At 43.5% G+C, this 18,050-nt stretch overlaps 1 long non-coding RNA gene and 2 pseudogenes across 1 annotated transcript; all 3 read right to left on the bottom strand.

Moving 5' to 3' along the window:
- Positions 1-4,159: 4,159 nt before the first annotated feature.
- On the bottom strand, positions 4,160-4,968 carry LOC148341865 (uncharacterized). Its single transcript, XR_015842377.1, has 2 exons — positions 4,672-4,968; positions 4,160-4,639 (listed from the first exon to the last, which is right to left on the bottom strand). It is a non-coding gene; the product is annotated as an uncharacterized LOC148341865 (long non-coding RNA).
- Positions 4,969-5,501: 533 nt separating this feature from the next.
- On the bottom strand, positions 5,502-6,746 carry LOC148341864 (uncharacterized; annotated as a pseudogene).
- Positions 6,747-7,376: 630 nt separating this feature from the next.
- LOC148341863 (uncharacterized) lies at positions 7,377-15,572 on the bottom strand (annotated as a pseudogene).
- Positions 15,573-18,050: the final 2,478 nt, after the last annotated feature.

Here is an 18,050-nt window from a genome sequence, read left to right as displayed (position 1 = left end):
GTGGTCCTCCTCAGCACCCGTGCGGCTGAATTCTGAAGTAGTTGTAGACTAGAAATACTCTTTTTGGGAAGACCAGAGAGCAGGGCATTACAGTAATCTAGGCGGCAGGAAATAAAAGCATGCATCAGCACCTCCGTGTTAGCCTGAGAGAGAAACGGGCGGACTCTGGCTATATTCTTCAGGTGATAAAAACCAATCTTGGTTACATTTTAAATATGAGGAATAAAACTGAGCTCAGAGTCAAAAAAGACGCCCAGGTTCTTCACAAATTGTGATGAGTTTTTCTCTCTGACCTTCAGGACCAATAACTAAAACCTCTGTTTTGTCCTGATTGAGCTGTAGGAAATTCTCTGCCATCCATGACTTAACATCTAAAATGCAATTTAAAAGGGTATCGATAGGCTTTGTGTCATCCGGAGACACGGCAATATACAGCCGTGTGTCATCAGCGTAGCTGTGGAAGCTGATGCGTGTCGCCTCATGACATCCCCAAGAGGAAGCATGTACAGATTAAAAAGTATTGGGCCTAAAATTGAACCTTGGGGAACCCCACATTCAATTTCATGGGTTTTGGCGGAACAGGTATCCATACTTACAAAGAAACGTCTGTCTGAGATAGGAATAAAACCAGTTAAAAGCAGTACCAGAGATGCCCACTAGGTTTTTAAGTCTATTTAATAAAATGTGATCTACTGTGTCAAACGCGGCACTTAAATCCAGTAGCACCAAAACTGTGAGTTTTTTTGCATCTGCAAAACACCTGAAATCATTTAGAATCCTTAAAAGAGCTGCCTCTGTACTGTGGTTCATTCTAAAACCAGATTGAAATTTCTCTAAAACATTATTTGTATTTAAAAAAATAATATAACTGTAGAAAAACATTTTTTTCTAAAATCTTACTTCAAAACGGTAAGTTGGATACAGGTCTGTAATTATTTAAAACACTGGGCTCTGAATTGCTCTTCTTCAGAAGGGGCTTCACCACCGCCGTTTTAAACGCAGTGGGGAAGACACCCGTCTGAAGAGAGCAATTGACTATATTTAAAATCTGTTCCTCAAAAAAATCCCTAAAAAGCTTTTAAAAGTGATGTGGGAATTGGATCTAAAAGGCAGGTTGTTTGATTTACCTGGGAGAAAACTCGACCAAGTGTCCTTGCATCAACCAGGGCAAAACTTTCCAGTGTTTCCTCTGGTAAAAATGACTGTCCAGTGTTAATAGAAGTTACATTTTGATGAGCTAAAAGACTGGATCTTATGTCATCGATTTTACTTCTGAAGTGGTCTGCAAAGTCCTCACAGAGAGCGTCTGTCGCTGTCTGTGAGGACTTTTTAATATCAGAGCTGGTTAAAAGATCAAAGGTGGAGAAGAGATACCTAGGGTTGTTTTTACTAATTGTAATGAGATTTGAGAAGTAAGACATTCTTGCCAGTTTGACTGTTTTATTGTAGGATTTGAGTTGTTGACATAATATTTGGTCATGACCAGGTCCAGGGTGTGTCCTCTGTTGTGAGTTGGCTGTGCGACATGCTGTTTAAATTCAAAATAGTTAAAAAGGTTTAAAAATTCTCTGGACAGTGAGTCCGAGATATTGTCAACGTGCACATTAAAATCGCCAGTTATTAAAATTCTGTTATAAGTGGAATGTAAAATCGATAAGAACTCTGAAAACTCACTCATAAAAGAAGTAGAGTGATGAGGAGGTAGATAAAGTGTGACACAGAGAATAGAAGGACTGCTAAAAACAAAGGCATGGTGTTCAAAAGATAAATAAATACCTGTTAAAAATAGTTTCCTTTGAGATAAGGGAAGTTTTTATAATTGACGCAGTCCCGCCTCCTCTTTTACAGTCTCTGGTCGAAAATAAAAAATTCAAATTTGGTGGGCAAGCCTCGGTGAGAGCAACTGGAGCATCTGTACCTAGCCATGTCTCAGATAAAAGAATACCTTCAAGGTTGTTGTCTAAAATCAGGTCGTTTATGATAAAAGTTTTGTTTAAAAGGGAGCGCACGTTCAGCACAGCCAGGTTAATGTTTGTGCTGGACGTGCGCTCATGGTCACATGGATTTGAAATGTTAACATATAAAAGATTGTCGCCCTGTCGCTCGTTGTCCCGGAGGGGATTTCTTTCCGCTTCTTAAACGCCCTGCGCTATGCTATCTTGCGCCGCAGCAAAACGGACTTTGTTTGAACTATATGTAAGTCCATACACAGCAGCAGCAACAAGCTACGTGATGGAAAATAAACGACTCCACTAACAAGTACCGTGCTAAACGAGGAGGTGAGCAAGGAGGTGCTAAGCGCGCTAATTGCTAAAATTAATTGTTTCGATGTACGCTCGACGTTAAACAGAAGTCTCACTTTAACTGCGTTTGGGTGGAGAGCCAGCAGCAATGAACAGAAATGTTGTATTGCAACCATTAAGTATTTAAACATAAAATAAAAGGAACAGGGAAATGTCTGACGTCATCACGACGAAGTGGTTTGATTTCAAACGTAAAGTAACTGTAATGATAGCAGTTATATCATTAGTCAGTAGTTGGCAGTATTGCCTGACGTGTGTTTGGTTACCAGACTGTTAAGGATGTTTCTATCAAAACAAGCCTGAACAAATGAATCAACCAGCCAAGATTGTCTGTCATTTACGCGCGGGGCAGCCCTCGAACTCCGAGGCGAAGCCAGCGTGTTCGACTGCACACATGGTTTTTATTTGCATCAGCATAAGCAATTTGAATATGCAATACATACAGAATGGAAAACTTGACATTTGACTCCATCCCACTTGCCCACCCTCTTCCTGCCTATTCTAACGGTTTCAGCTTACAAGACACCTTTTGTTCATACTTCTGCTTATTCTAACAGCAAAAGGGAGCATGTTCACTCTGAACTTCATTTGACCTGTGTAGTGTATTTTCACAAGGCTTAACATGTTCAACTTATTTTATGGCCATGACGATATTGTTGCTTTAGAAATACCAAGCCTTGTGTTGGACCTCCCTAAATGCATAAGTTACAGCCTTAAGAGCGAGTGAGTCTCACTTTATCTGCTAAGGGTCTAAGAGGTCATCAACACCCCAAGGGAGGTGTTTACAGAAAAGGGTTCTGGCGTTGGGGAGTCACATTCGCGAGGAGGCCGTACCTGGCACCCGTAGCTGTCGAAAGTTTAATTAGAGGCCAGAAAGATACGAATGCATGTGCAACAAAGGGGGCCTGTAAGATTAGTTATAGTTTGAAACTTGATAAGATGACAAACTAAACAACAAAACTAACAGATGAACATACAAACTTAAATTTCTTTAACACCTTCCAACCCCAATTTAATGCGGAAAACGCGGTTCGAGAGCTTCATAACTTGTTTACAGCGACAGGAAGACATTTGAAAGATTTACCTCTTTGTATGAACCGCGAGGACTTTTCAGGCGGATACGCGCTCTATGTTTTTAACTTAAACCCCAACGATGATTCGGGAGCTCTCGCACCCGTCTCCAACGGGAGTTTGAGGTTAGAGATGAGATTCAGAGTCCCACTCCCACACACAACCACCCTTATTGTGTACGCCTGCTACGATTCCATCGTGGAAATTAATTCAAAACGACAAGTCTTAGTGGATTATTACTGATGAACGGGAGAGAGCTGGAGAAACTCATGAAACGTCTACAAGGGCGTTTATTTGGAGGCGTTTACGCTTCGGATGAAATAAATTCGCTGCAACCTACCCCACCAATCTTCTACATCGTCAACACACATCCTCGCAACCTACCTGGAGAGCATTGGCTAGCTCTCACGCTGGAAAAAGATGGAACGAGTACTTTTTTTGATGCCTTTGGAATTCCCCCGGAATTTCAATATTATCCGCAAACCATAAACTCATTTTTGAAAAAACATTCCCGACTGTTTTGAAACAATTCCTGATACTGCTTATGATCAATTACAGCATCAATAAGAGTGACTAGTAGCGAGACTGATGCCCAATAGCCAGGCTACAATGGGTTAAGCTGTCTGTTATGTCCAATCAGACAAGCGTGAGCCCTTGAGTAGACACTGCTTACAATCAATTACAGTATCAAATAATATAATAGTCACAACTCATGATCAATTGCTATGACTTATTATTAACTTCAGGATCGCGGATCGTCGGCGACTTACATGGACAACAAACACTTCACTGCGTTAAACAAGCGGCACATTTTATTTAACCCACAGTATAAAGTGTACAAGCAAGCAAGCAAGCAACAATTGTATTTCAGCTCATAGATTACATGCAAGACATAAATCTCATTACCGTGTGCTGGAAGGACGGAGAGCCCCGGCGTCCTCAGTAATGCGAGCAAAAAATACGATGCTGGGCGTCCGCGCGTAAAACCCTCAGCCGACTCTACTTTCGTTTTGCCTTCGTCACATTCTTATAGCCAATATTTCATCCCAACCCCTCCCGTTCGAGTGCGCTTTGATGGTTCGCATGGCCCTTCGCACAACTTTGGCCTCTGCCAATCCTCACTCCCTTTTCGTTATCGACTGCACCTTTTCACATGAGTCAGACATTCCTGGTGCTTAGGCCCTGTACGAATCCTTTCCAATTATTCCCGTTCTCATAACACATAGATACAACTTGTGCAAATTCTCATAACACATAGATGTAGCCTGTGCAAATTCTCATAACACATAGATGTAGCCTGTGCAAATTCTCATAACACATAGATGCAGCTTGTGCAAATTCTCATAACACATAAACACAGACATCTACTAACGCGTGTATATAGGTATAAAATGGTTATTATGCAGCATTTATGTGGTAAAACAACATTAATAAACCATATTTCACTTCATTCCACTCCTGGTGTTTTACCACCAATTGATGTAAACAGGTTCCACTAATTTATTAACCCGTTAACGTATTGTTCCCAATTATCCAATATCCACTGAAACCATGGTACATTATATGAGTGAGCAAAGCAAAACCAATGATGATCCTGTAAAACATTTACCACCACATGAGTCAACATGTCTATGTGCGTGGTACAATGGATTTCTCGCCTGGTATATTCATTTCCAATCCGGCGGACATATTCAAAGATATGCCCTTCTTCTTCTAAATTTAAAGTTAGTTCACACACATAACGGTTATACCAAGAATTGACAGTTTCAATTTTTATTCTCATGGTTCCATGCAATGATATATTTCTTTTTCTACTTCTAATCGAATTCGTCGAACATAAACACAAATTCCAATATTGCATAGCGTAGTCAAAGCGATAGCTATTAAAACCAAAATCATTGGTGGAAGCAACGTTGCCCTAGCAGTTTGTGACAAGCCTGAAAATATGTCCCACCAATGATGAGCAGACTGTTGCTGAATGATTTTAGCAGCATGCAATGTCGATACCATCAGTTGGGAAACATTGGACGCATGTGACTTTATCAATTTCTTTACCTCAGTGGATCGTTCCAATGCGCATTTGAAACGCTCCAAAGAGATTTGCCATGGTGTGCGTAGCACTTCCCATTATACAGCCGTAAACCGGCTAGCAACTGTGTAATTTGTCAACCAATACGTCCCGTCTCCCCACTGAGGTATGCGGCCCCACCTGCCACAAAATGTCCCTACTAGGTTCCCTCGACCAATCGCACAAGGTGAAGTTTACGTTGGTTAAAGAAGGATTAACAAATTCATGATGCAATTTACAAGCTAGTCCTTTATCAGTGTTTTCGCAAAGATCGGTATTAAAGGTCTGGTTTGTGTTTGGGTTCACCACAACTCAGAGGATATATTCCAGACACTACGCCACTCCTGGTAATTTCCTGTAGTCATTACTTGTACGAAACGCTCTTTTTGCGTCTGCGCATGTAGGTTTTGTATGCTACATGTGGTCCAGTTTAGCTGTTTAGTTACATTGGTTAACACTTCACTAGTGGCGTTCCACATATTTAATTCTAAATTTAAATACATTTTGCCACCGTTTAGCATTTTCGTTTTGTCCCACTATTGAATTAGGAAGCCACATTCCTACTTTTAGTAGGGCATCATGAGTTCCCTGTCCGGTCCCAGCTAATTTATAGCGTGTCACTTCATTATCAATGGTGTTAGATACCCCCAATAACGTTCCGGTTCCCCCCAATAAGGTGTCGTGTTAACACTCTCTCTTCTTTCGAACACACGTGGGAAAAACAGGGAATACAACTTTCCAATACATTTTCGTAGTTATTGCTGATTGTGCCAAGGGTGTACATGTATCAATTATAGGTACCAGCTGGGTGTTTGTAATGTGTGTGTGGGGGAGGGGGTCGCTTTACTAACGCCTCTCCCCTTCTCTGGGATGAGTCATTTGGTCCAGTTCTTTCCTTGACGGGTCGGATCACACTCTGCTCTGAACCAAAAGCTCTTGACATCTCCTTCCATCGTACCTGGTTTCACTGCGCACAGCTCCACCCTGGACTTGATCCAGATTCTAGTTCCGTTACGAAACAGCCATTGGGTTGATTCTTTTCCAGGACTCCAGAATACTGCATCAGCGGTGAGGTTGGCCACCGCACACAGCCCGCACCCCGGACACGTCACTCCATCCTGGGTCACGTTGACCCCCTTGACCCTCTCACTGCCGGTCAGATTCCATGACAGCGGGCCCTGCATTCGGGGGTACAGAAGGCGTCCGGTCGTTTGCTCCCAGGAGAGTTGGACGATGGCACCAAGGTTAAGGAAGAGGATGACCAAGCAGCCGACACCACCGTACCGGACTTCGATAACGGCCATGGCGTCTTGATCCGTTGCCGGCCCGTCCCACAAACAACTCCCACCACGTCATCCACACCGGCTGTAATGAACACAGTTAGTTCCTACAATTGAAAGGCACAGATTAGTTTTCACGTAAATAACACATTTTTCTTCTCCTTCAAATAAGACGCTCACTGTAGCGTCGTCTCCTTGTGCAATTATCTCAGCAGCCCGGGGGGGCCCTGAGTTTTGTTTTACCCAAACCTTAGCTCCGGCCCTGTCGGTTGAGCCAAAGCCCCCTGAGCCTCGTCCAGATCTTATCACTGGTTTAGGAATTTCCTGAACTGTTGTCATATTGCACGGTTTTATTACCAACTGGGCGATTTTACTGCCCTTTCAGGTGCAAGGTCATTCCAGCCAGTATGTCCATTCCAATTATCCATTCTGCGATGGGTGTAACCACCACTTCATATTTCCGAATTGGCATGTGTCCAATTTTCAAAGGCAAAGTTACTGCCTTTCCATTTATAATTTGCCCCCCTATTCCTTGTAACGGGACTAGGGTGCCCTTCATTTTGTTGGGATTTCCTTGAATCAACGAGGCTTCCGCCCCTGTGTCAACCAGTGCCAAAACACACTGAACCGAATTATTCCAATAAATTGCTAGCTTTACATGGGGTCGAATATCACCGACACTCCATCGTTCTGACAATTTTGACTGGCTGGCAACAAAGGCTTGACCTTCATCCTATCCTAAGAGATCAAAGACTTGAGACCTCTTGCCTTTGTTTTTTCCTCTTCGAACGGCTGCAACATACCTTTCATCCTCACTGCTGCTTTCCAAACATTCCTCTCCGTTCCCCTCCACGGGAGGGCCAGAGGGCACAGCTGGTTTCATCATATCTTTAAGCAGTCCTGCCAATTCTGCAAGTTCAGAACGACCGGATCGTTCTTCAAAGCGCAAACAATTAACTTTAAGTCCTCTTTGTCTGCACCTGGCCATCAAAAACTCGTTTGATTGTCCATCAATCTCCGAATGAGGGACTCCCGCGTCTATTAACGCTCTCCACATAGCGCGTATGTCCCCCTGATCCAGCCCAATTGCATCTGCACCTTCCTCGTACAGACGTCTGATCCATGAGTCAGTGGGCTCCCCACCACGCTGTTTATATTTGGTGGAAATTTGTGTGATTTCGTCCTGTGAATAATCTTCCTTAGTTACAGTTACTCGCGGTGCGGGTTGAGGAAACTCCTGTCTCCGCACAATGGGGTTTCCTTCAGCGTCCACTACGACAACCCCATTAGCATCCCGCTCGACATCCACAATAGGCAATACCACATTTTGCTCTTCACGCCTGCGTGCTATCGGTTTTATTTGCAAATGTGATAATTTTGGATAGAGGGACTGCCCGGTGGCAGGGGCTGTTACTTCAACGTCACCATCCCCCCATATATCTCCTTCCCAGCCCTCCGGCTCCCATTCGCCCGCAAGATCTCTCGTAAACGCCCGTATTTGTTGCGTTTCAACGCGGCGATCAGTTTTCCGCTGGTTAGCTCGTGCTTTCTTGGAAATATGCACAATTGTTTTTTCCAACACAGAATTTAATCTAGATATTTCCTTCTCTAGTTCTTCGATCTTATTGTTCTGCATTAGAATTTCTTGATCTTTACGCGCACCAGCGAGGAGAGCAGCGTCTAACGCCTTATTCTTCTCCCGCCATGCTTCTGCACAAATCCACATCATCTTCCGCACACCCCCCAAAGGCGCTCTTTTACAGACCACCACCTGAGTCAGTAAATCCTTAACTGACGTCGGGCTGGCCCCCACTGGCATGTTAACCCACGGACCAGGGCGTCCACCATTCCGCGTCAACAATTTCCCAATTTCTCTAAACTCATGACTGTCCCACCCCGGCACTCCCGAGACGCAGTCAACAAACCCCCCTTCGGGTCCTCTAAACTCACGACTGTCCCACCCCGGCACTCCCGAGACGCAGTCAGCACGACTGTCCCACCCCGGCACTCCCGAGACGCAGTCAGCACGACTGTCCCACCCCGGCACTCCCGAGACGCAGTCAGCAAACCCCCCTTCGGGTCCTCTAAACTCACGACTGTCCCACCCCGGCACTCCCGAGACGCAGTCAGCACGACTGTCCCACCCCGGCACTCCCGAGACGCAGTCAGCACGACTGTCCCACCCCGGCACTCCCGAGACGCAGTCAGCAAAACCCCCCTCGGGTTCATCCAAACTCAAACAACAAGCCATGTCCAAGTCGCAGTTTTCCCGAGATCCTGCCGACAACGCCATAAATGTTTTGAAACAATTCCTGATACTGCTTATGATCAATTACAGCATCAATAAGAGTGACTAGTAGCGAGACTGATGCCCAATAGCCAGGCTACAATGGGTTAAGCTGTCTGTTATGTCCAATCAGACAAGCGTGAGCCCTTGAGTAGACACTGCTTACAATCAATTACAGTATCAAATAATATAATAGTCACAACTCAGATCAATTGCTATGACTTATTATTAACTTCAGGATCGCGGATCGTCGGCGACTTACATGGACAACAAACACTTCACTGCGTTAAACAAGCGGCACATTTTATTTAACCCACAGTATAAAGTGTACAAGCAAGCAAGCAAGCAACAATTGTATTTCAGCTCATAGATTACATGCAATACATAAATCTCATTACCGTGTGCTGGAAGGACGGAGAGCCCCGGCGTCCTCAGTAATGCGAGCAAAAAATACGATGCTGGGCGTCCGCGCGTAAAACCCTCAGCCGACTCTACTTTCGTTTTGCCTTCGTCACATTCTTATAGCCAATATTTCATCCCAACCCCTCCCGTTCGAGTGCGCTTTGATGGTTCGCATGGCCCTTCGCACAACTTTGGCCTCTGCCAATCCTCACTCCCTTTTCGTTATCGACTGCACCTTTTCACATGAGTCAGACATTCCTGGTGCTTAGGCCCTGTACGAATCCTTTCCAATTATTCCCGTTCTCATAACACATAGATACAACTTGTGCAAATTCTCATAACACATAGATGTAGCCTGTGCAAATTCTCATAACACATAGATGTAGCCTGTGCAAATTCTCATAACACATAGATGCAGCTTGTGCAAATTCTCATAACACATAAACACAGACATCTACTAACGCATGTATATAGGTATAAAATGGTTATTATGCAGCATTTATGTGGTAAAACAACATTAATAAACCATATTTCACTTCACCGACGTATTTTGTACCATAACAGACGTCTGCAACACGAGCTGTCAATCACCTGCGGACAGCATTGCGTCTATTATTTAACCCATAGTGGTTGCGGGTTGAGTTATCAGGATGTGCTAGCATGCTACAAGGATGATGTGTTACAGAACAACGCCATGGTGTCTACTTTTGTTAAACATTATCAAACGTGTGTAGAAAAGCCTTGTACCGGACAGGCGCCGTGTTCTTTTCACAAATTTAAAACATGTCATTGTCTGTAATCATTTCAAAATGTTTTTTATTGAATAAAACATGTAAAAACATAAACATTTCCGATTTTTCATTGACACTTATGAGGGGGTATAACCCAACCACTTTACAGAAGCAGGTCTTCTTCTTCTACTCATCTTCTTCCTAATGGCTGTCCTCTTCTCGATATCACCATCATCAGAGCTTAACGACCCTCGGAGTTTCAATCTTCTGAATTCATCGCGGGCGTGGGGGTTGACGATGGTGGTTTCAGGAATATTGAGTTCGTATAGAGTGTGCAGAAACTCCTTCCAGCCACTGGGTGTTTGAGTCGCGATGTTTTTGCCCGTCACAGTAATCTGTCTGAGTAAATCGGTCATATGCGATCCTTTTATCGGTTTATCTTGATACATAAATTCGTGACGAGGGGTCCAACTTCTATGGGCGTCCTCGAGTTTTCTCAAAACATAGTTGGCGTTTTTCCGATAACGAGTCGGAACGTTTTGCAGGATATCGAACCAGGACTCAGTTTCATCCCCCACCTTTTTGTCTTGCACTTCGACAACCGAGCTCTTTGAAGAGTTCAAAACTTCTGGTGTTAGCGGTAGGGTCATTGCCAGGGGTCGTTCTTCCTTTTCTCCTTGTTTGAGAAGAGTTAAATAACGGTGCAGTTAAGACTGATACTTTGTTTTTTCATGCTGGGTTAACGATCGATCTTCTAAATTGGCTTTCATCTTCACATCCAAAGCCTGTTCAGCCGTTTGTCTGATGGTAGGTTCGGGTTTTTTCAGTCGTTCCAGTTGTTGAGGCGATAGAAGAAAAATCTTCTGAGTTGCTTTCAAACTCATGATGGTTAGTTTTTGTTGATTAATCCTCCTAAAAGATTACCTAGGAGGGGTACAACAGTCCCCAGCAGAGGAAGAATAAATCCACCCCTTTGAGTCAAAGCGGCGCGTTTTTTCTTCAGGCTCGTTTTTTTATGGGCCAATAGTCTAATAATTTTCTTTTGTTTTTCTAATTTCTTAAACTGTGCAGGTGAAAGGGGTATATGACCTTTCAACAGATTGAAAGCAATTTCGCACAATACCTTGATCAAAGAGGCCGGACCCTTGGTCAGTATGTCTTTACGCTTCTTGGTCGAGGCTTTAAACAGGGTCTTGAGGAGCGGAGCGTTTGTTTTTAAAAGCTTAGACATGTTAGCCTTTGGGGATGTAGACGGTAGGCCACTGATCCGGAAGTACACCCGTCCTCAAACGATATTGTTCTGGACATGAAGGATTTAAATCCACCAATAAATACCCATGAGCGTCTTTGGTAGCATCTTCAAAACTTTCTAAAAAGTATCTTTTCTTCGCAGGGAAAATCTGATTCGCCAAAATACTGGTATGTAATTTATCCCGAGGATTTTTGAACTGACTCCAGTCGCCATCAAGTTGCCAACTCCTGACATACCAAAACTTTTGAGAGAAACTGAGACTATTCACGCTTCTCTTTCTTGTTCTTTTTATAGTTCAACTTCTAGTTCAGTTTTTCACCTTTTCACACTGCGTAATGGAGGCCAGTTGAGCAAGTGGAACAAGTGATTTTATTGATGATTGTGGAAGGCAACGATTTCATAAGCACTGTTTCTTCTCACACCTTTTCCATTAGGTACGATTAAAAAGACAACTGAAAAGCATAATGTTAAAAAATGTTATTCCAGGCAAAGGCAATTAATTTTATTTACATGTTTGATGTAAACACCAAAACAAATCATCATCACTCAGACACATTGCTTCTTCTGGCACATCAATAAAAAAGCTTTGCAAAATTCAATATATCATATTTGATTCAAAATCAAAATTTACATCTTACCACAAAGAGTCGGTTCTTTAATTTTTTTTCTTTTTTTAATCTTCAAGGATTCTCACCAGCACAATTGTGTCTTTCAGCATGCTGTTTAGTGGAGAATTTTTTAGCACAAACGCTGCAACTGAATGGCTTGTCTCCACTGTGTGTTCTTGTGTGGCGTCGTAAATACGACTTTTGAGAGAACCTCTTGGCACAAACTGAGCAGGAAAAAGGTTTTTCACCACTGTGCTTTCTTGTGTGACTTGTTAAATTTGATTTTCGAGAAAAGCTTTTACCACAAACCAAGCAGGAAAATGGTTTTTCTCCAGTGTGTGTTCTTGTGTGCCTTGTTAAATGAGACTTTCGAGAGAAACTCTTGCCACAAACTGAGCAGGAAAAAGGGTTTTCTCCACTGTGTGTTCTTGTGTGGATTGTTAAATCAAACTTTTGAGAGAAGCTTTTACCACAAACCAAGCAGGAAAATGGTTTTTCTCCCGTGTGTGTTCTTGTGTGAATTATTAAATGAGACTTTTGAGAGCAACTCTTGCCACAAACTGAGCAGGAAAAAGGGTTTTCTCCACTGTGTATTCTTGTGTGGTATTTTAAACTTGATTTTAGAGAAAAGCTTTTACCACAAACCAAGCAGGAAAATGGTTTTTCTCCAGTGTGTGTTCTTGTGTGGCTTGTTAAATTTGCCTTATGAGAGAAGCATTTTCCACAAACTGAGCAGGAAAAATATTTTTCTCCACTGTGCGTTCTTGTGTGCCTTACTAAATGAGACTTTCGAGAGAAGCTTTTGCTACAAACTGAGCAAGAAAAAGGTTTTTCTCCACTGTGCGTTCTTGTGTGCCTTACTAAATAAGACTTTCGAGAGAAGCTTTTGCCACAAACCGAGCAGGAAAAAGGGGTTTCACCACTGTGTGTTTTTCTGTGCCCTTTTAAAGACAGCTTTGAAGTGAATGAGTCAGTGTGACATGCCCTTTCACCTTTGGCTTGCCCATCATCATCATCCTCATCATCATCGTCATGAGCGTCTGATAATGTGTCCTCATTATGTGCTGGCCCCCAGGGGTCTTCATCACCTTCTGTTGTCACGTGATGACTTGAGCTGCTGCTTGTAGGCTCCGCCCCTCTGTTGTCCTCACTCTCATCCTTGTTTTCAACTTCAGTCTTGATAGGGACAACGTTCAGTGGTGACTTGTTGATCTCCTCCTCCTCCTCCTCCTTTTTGATGTGAGTCAAGTCTGGCTCCTCTTTCACAGAACGGAGATCGTTTTGTCTGACGTCTGTAGGACACAAAAAGACAAACACACATTTGGTTTGGTCAAGTCAAACCTCATGCGGCGACTTTGACTTATATTGTTTCTACCATGCTACCTTGACTTGTGCCTGCCGCATACGGAGCAAAGCGTGCGACCCCAACTTGGACCGGACCATGGGGGCGTTTCACAAAATTACGTCGCTGTTAAATGTGCCTTTTGAGAGAAGCATTTTCCACAAACTGAGCAAGAAAACGGTTTTTCTCCACTGTGCGTTCTTGTGTGCCTTACTAAATTAGACTTTCGAGAGAAGCATTTGCCACAAACTGAGCATGAAAAGGGTTTTTTCCCCACTGTGTGCATTACAAAATGAGACTTTTGAGTGAAGCATTTACCGCAAACTGAGCAGGAAAAAGGTTTTTTTCCACTGTGTGTTCTTGTGTGGATTTGTAAATGTGACTTTTCAGAGAAGCATTTTCCACAAACTGAGCAGGAAAAAGGTTTTTCTCCACTGTGTTCTTGCGTGTTCTGTTAAATGTGCCTTTTGAGAGAAGCATTTTCCACAAACTGAGCAAGAAAACGGTTTTTCTCCACTGTGCGTTCTTGTGCCTTACGAAATGAGACTTTCGAGAGAAGCATTTGCCACAAACGGAGCATGAAAAGGGTTTTTCCACACTGTGTGTTCTTGTGTGCATTACAAAATGAGACTTTTGAGTGAAGCATTTACCGCAAACTGAGCAGGAAAAATGTTTTTTTCCACTGTGTGTTCTTGTGTGGATTTGTAAATGTGACTTTTCAGAGAAGCATTTTCCACAAACTGAGCAGGAAAAAGGTTTTTCTCCACTATGTGTTCTTGCGTGTTCTGTTAAATGTGCCTTTTGAGAGAAGCATTTTCCACAAACTGAGCAAGAAAACGGTTTTTCTCCACTGAGCGTTCTTGTGTGCCTTACTAAATTAGACTTTCGAGAGAAGCATTTGCCACAAACTGAGCATGAAAAGGGTTTTTCCCCACTGTGTGTTCTTGTGTGGATTTGTAAATGTGACTTTTCAGATAGGCATTTTCCACAAACTGAGCATAAAAAAGGTTTTTCTCCACTGTGTGTTCTTGTGTGCCATTTTAAAGACAACTTTGAAGTTGATGATTTCCCACACTGAGAACATACCCAACTGTCAGTGTGACATGCCCTTTCACCTTTGGCTTGCCCATCATCATCATCATCATCATCATCATTAGTATCATTGTCATGAGCATCTGATGATGTGTCCTCACTATGTGCTTGTGATGGCCCCCAGTGGTTTGCATCACCTTCTGTTGTCATGTGATGAATAAAGCTGTGGCTTGGAGGCTCCGCCCCTCTGTTGTCCTCACGCTCACCCTTGTTTTCATCTTCACTCTTTATAGGGAAAACGTTCAGTGGTGACTTGTTGATCTCCTCCTCCTCCTCCTCCTTTTTGATGTGAGTCAAGTCTGGCTCCTCTTTCACAGAACGGAGATCATTTTGTCTGACGTCTGCAGGACACAAAAAGACAAATTTGGTTTGGTCAAGTCAAAGATCAGGCTGCAACTTTGTCTGATATTGTTTCTACCGTGCTACCTTGACTTGTAACTGCCGCACACGGAGCAATGCGTGCGACCCCGATTTGGACCGGACCATGGGGGCATTTCACAAAATTACGTCCTACGATGTAAACCTCCCTTTCCTAGCAGCACAACAGTGATAAACGAGCATTTTAAAAAGAAAGCACGTTGCGGCTGATGCCCGATTTCATTCCTGACATAGTCACAGACGTTTCTGGAAGCGAGCTGAAGTTAGCACACACAGGCTATTGTGTGCGTCTGATGGAACACCTGTTGTGGGACCCTAACTTATTGATGCAGACCACTGGGGGCCATCGCAACATAATGTCATTGATAGAATACAAATCCTTCAAGTGAAATATGTTTACAAGTATTTTTTTTTTGGATTTAGAGATAGAACTAAATGTTCCTGGGCTTGTTGGTGGAAAAGGGCATTGTGACGTTCTCCCTTTTTAAGCCCATAGTAAGCCAAAGATGCAGATGCATTCCTTGCAGTATGCGCTTGTTCACTGATGAGATCCGTGCAACCCTGGATGGATGCATTCAATGTATTTTAAATGTTTGGATGAGGTGAAACTATGCACACGTGCACAAAACACTGCAGAGCCACCGGAGGTTCATTGACCGAGCCAGTAAAAATTTCGTAAATAAGACCAATACGTACTTGATTTTTAAAAGAAAAATGAATCCTTTGTGCTTTATCCACTAAAATTCATCAACCGCCATTGATCTTTTTGCCGCAATGTGCACAGTTTTGAGAGTCAGGTCGAATCATTCCATAAGGAATTGCTTGAACAAGATATGTCAGAGTTTTTGTCAAAAACGAGACAAGCCTGCACAAATGAATCATCCAGCCAAGATTGTCTTTGTCACTTGCGAGGAGCAGTCCGCCAAAGAGAAAAGCTTTCCCGCTCCTGTGCGGCCTTTTATTGAAGCACAGCAAAGCATTTTGAATATGCAAACTCAAAGAATGGAAAAACACGAATACTTTGACTTTATCACACCCGTCCACACTCTTCCTGTTGTTCGAACGGTTTCAGCTTACAAGACATTTTTTGGGTCAAACTTCTGTTAAACGCGAACGGTTTCCTGTCAAACACGGTTCAAGACGTGCATCTGTTTTTGTGGCTTCCTGCTAAACTGCCAGCATAGACACAACTCTGTTACCACTGAACTAACGTTTTCCTGTTTAAGAGGTCCATGTTTTTGTGACCTTCTATAAACCCGTAAGCATAGTTTTGAAACATGATGACATGACAAACTTAATTTCTTTCACGATAATATAAAAACTTTCACAGATATAGCAAAAACAAATTGGAGAAGCTGTGGAACAGAGCACAACATCAGTCAGACCCCGGGTCCACAACCCCCTCTGGCAGAGACGCAAACAGAGCTTTCGCTTCAGAGTGACCCATTCACTGTCTACCATAGTGTCGAGAAATTCGGAAAATGATTCATAAGAGAAGAATTTGTAATGGGTGCTGAAACACCACACCCTGCTAGTGACATGGAGTATTCTACATCTGAAATTAACTCTGCCAACCGTCTTCACCAATGGGCCGAAATCTAGACTATGATGATGCGCACCCATAGTTAATGTGATTTGTGGCTCAGCGAACATAGACAATTCATACCGTTTCCTCTGCTCTGGGGCAAGGCACACATGCAAGGCAGCACCGGTAGACATCACAAATACATAATCCTAATGCAAGACGCACTTCTGACCCTCGAAATTAGGTGAATGTATCCTGACAAACCAAATCATCATAACTCAGTGTTCAATGCAAAGGACCAATTGGTGGTTTGAATGGGTGGAGGCGGCTACACTACGCAGACCAGAGCAGGAACAGGACGTACCACCCGCGGGAGGATGGAGACCCTGGTCTCAGAGCTGCCCAGTCGACTGGAACGGAGGACAACATATGCTTCCCCCGCCGGATGTGCACAATTCAGTCCCTTCTGGAAATTCAGTCCCACTCGAATTCCAGTGTTTGTTTCACAGGTGCGGGTTCGGTCCACGGCAGTGACTTGGCCAATCTCAAGAGTCCCACAAGGGTGACAGTATTGTTGCTCATTGGGATATGCAGAGGGAGCTTGCAAAGCGTGGAATATCTTGTTCCACCATCAAAAACTGTTGTCCATCAATCGTCACCGGAATGCCAAGACCTGCCGGTCGTTGAATGCTGAGGCTCCGCGGGCACCCCTATCGTGGAATGTGGTCCCAATCGGGTTGAGGCGTCAAGTGTGCATTTGGAAGCCACAGAAGCGTTGTCGGAGGAGGGGGTAGCGATGGCGCCCCCGTGCTAGTGGACCTCTTTGTGACTGGCGTGGCGCTGGACCACAGGATGGCACATTTCAGGAAGTGGCTCGGTTTGGACCGCCCATCACCCAGTTACCCCACACCCCACATCAAAAGCACGTCCCACTCACAACCCATCTCTATAACCACCCCTACTTCTGTTACCAGGGTTCGCGGTTAATCGCTTCCCGATTGCCCGGGGCAAGTGAAATTTGGCCACAGGCAAGGTAAAATTATGGGCAACTTGCCCGACCGGGCAAGCATTTTTTAAAGCAGCAAAATATCTTTAATTTCGACGAAAACTGCGGTGTGATCCGTTTGTGTGCACTGTATGGTGATGGTTTAACCCAGACACCCCCTTATATTGTGGTATGGTCCATTGGCCTTATCGGGGGCAATGGGCGGGCGCTACGGGGATCAGTTAGTTCAGTGAATGTCGAGTTGAAGTGGACGTCAATAAATCCCGCAGTATTGGAACTCGCTGTAGTTGCATCCTCATTTGAAGTTTGAAAAACACAACAAAAACCGACGATATTTCGGCCGAAAATTGACAGCCGGAGGTTTTCTTACCTTCTGCGCATGTTTACAAGTAGCGACGAGTTCGTTAAAATCCAAACATTTCGGATTCCTCTGACATGACTAAAATAGCTCGAATATTTTTAAGTAGACAATTCAGTTGCGAGTAAGGGAGGGAGTAATATTTGATTATTGGTTGTTAATTCATTAGCTCCATGATGTGACCTGACATAGTGTCAGTGACTGTGTTCTGTTTATGCTATGAAACTTATGGAGGCAGCAACACAGGCACTGGTCTTAAAGGAATACACAAATTTCCCACACTCATAATTTACTCATGTGATTACTCAATTAATAGGCTCTCCTGGACTTAAAATTCATAATCTGGA

Source organism: Idiotropiscis lumnitzeri, chromosome 2 (genome assembly GCF_059441095.1).
Source record: "Idiotropiscis lumnitzeri isolate Australia: NSW breed Sydney's pygmy pipehorse chromosome 2, RoL_Ilum_1.0, whole genome shotgun sequence".
NCBI lineage: Eukaryota > Metazoa > Chordata > Actinopteri > Syngnathiformes > Syngnathidae > Idiotropiscis > Idiotropiscis lumnitzeri.
Note: the sequence above shows the minus strand (reverse complement) of the source record. Positions and strands in the feature narration are given on the sequence as shown.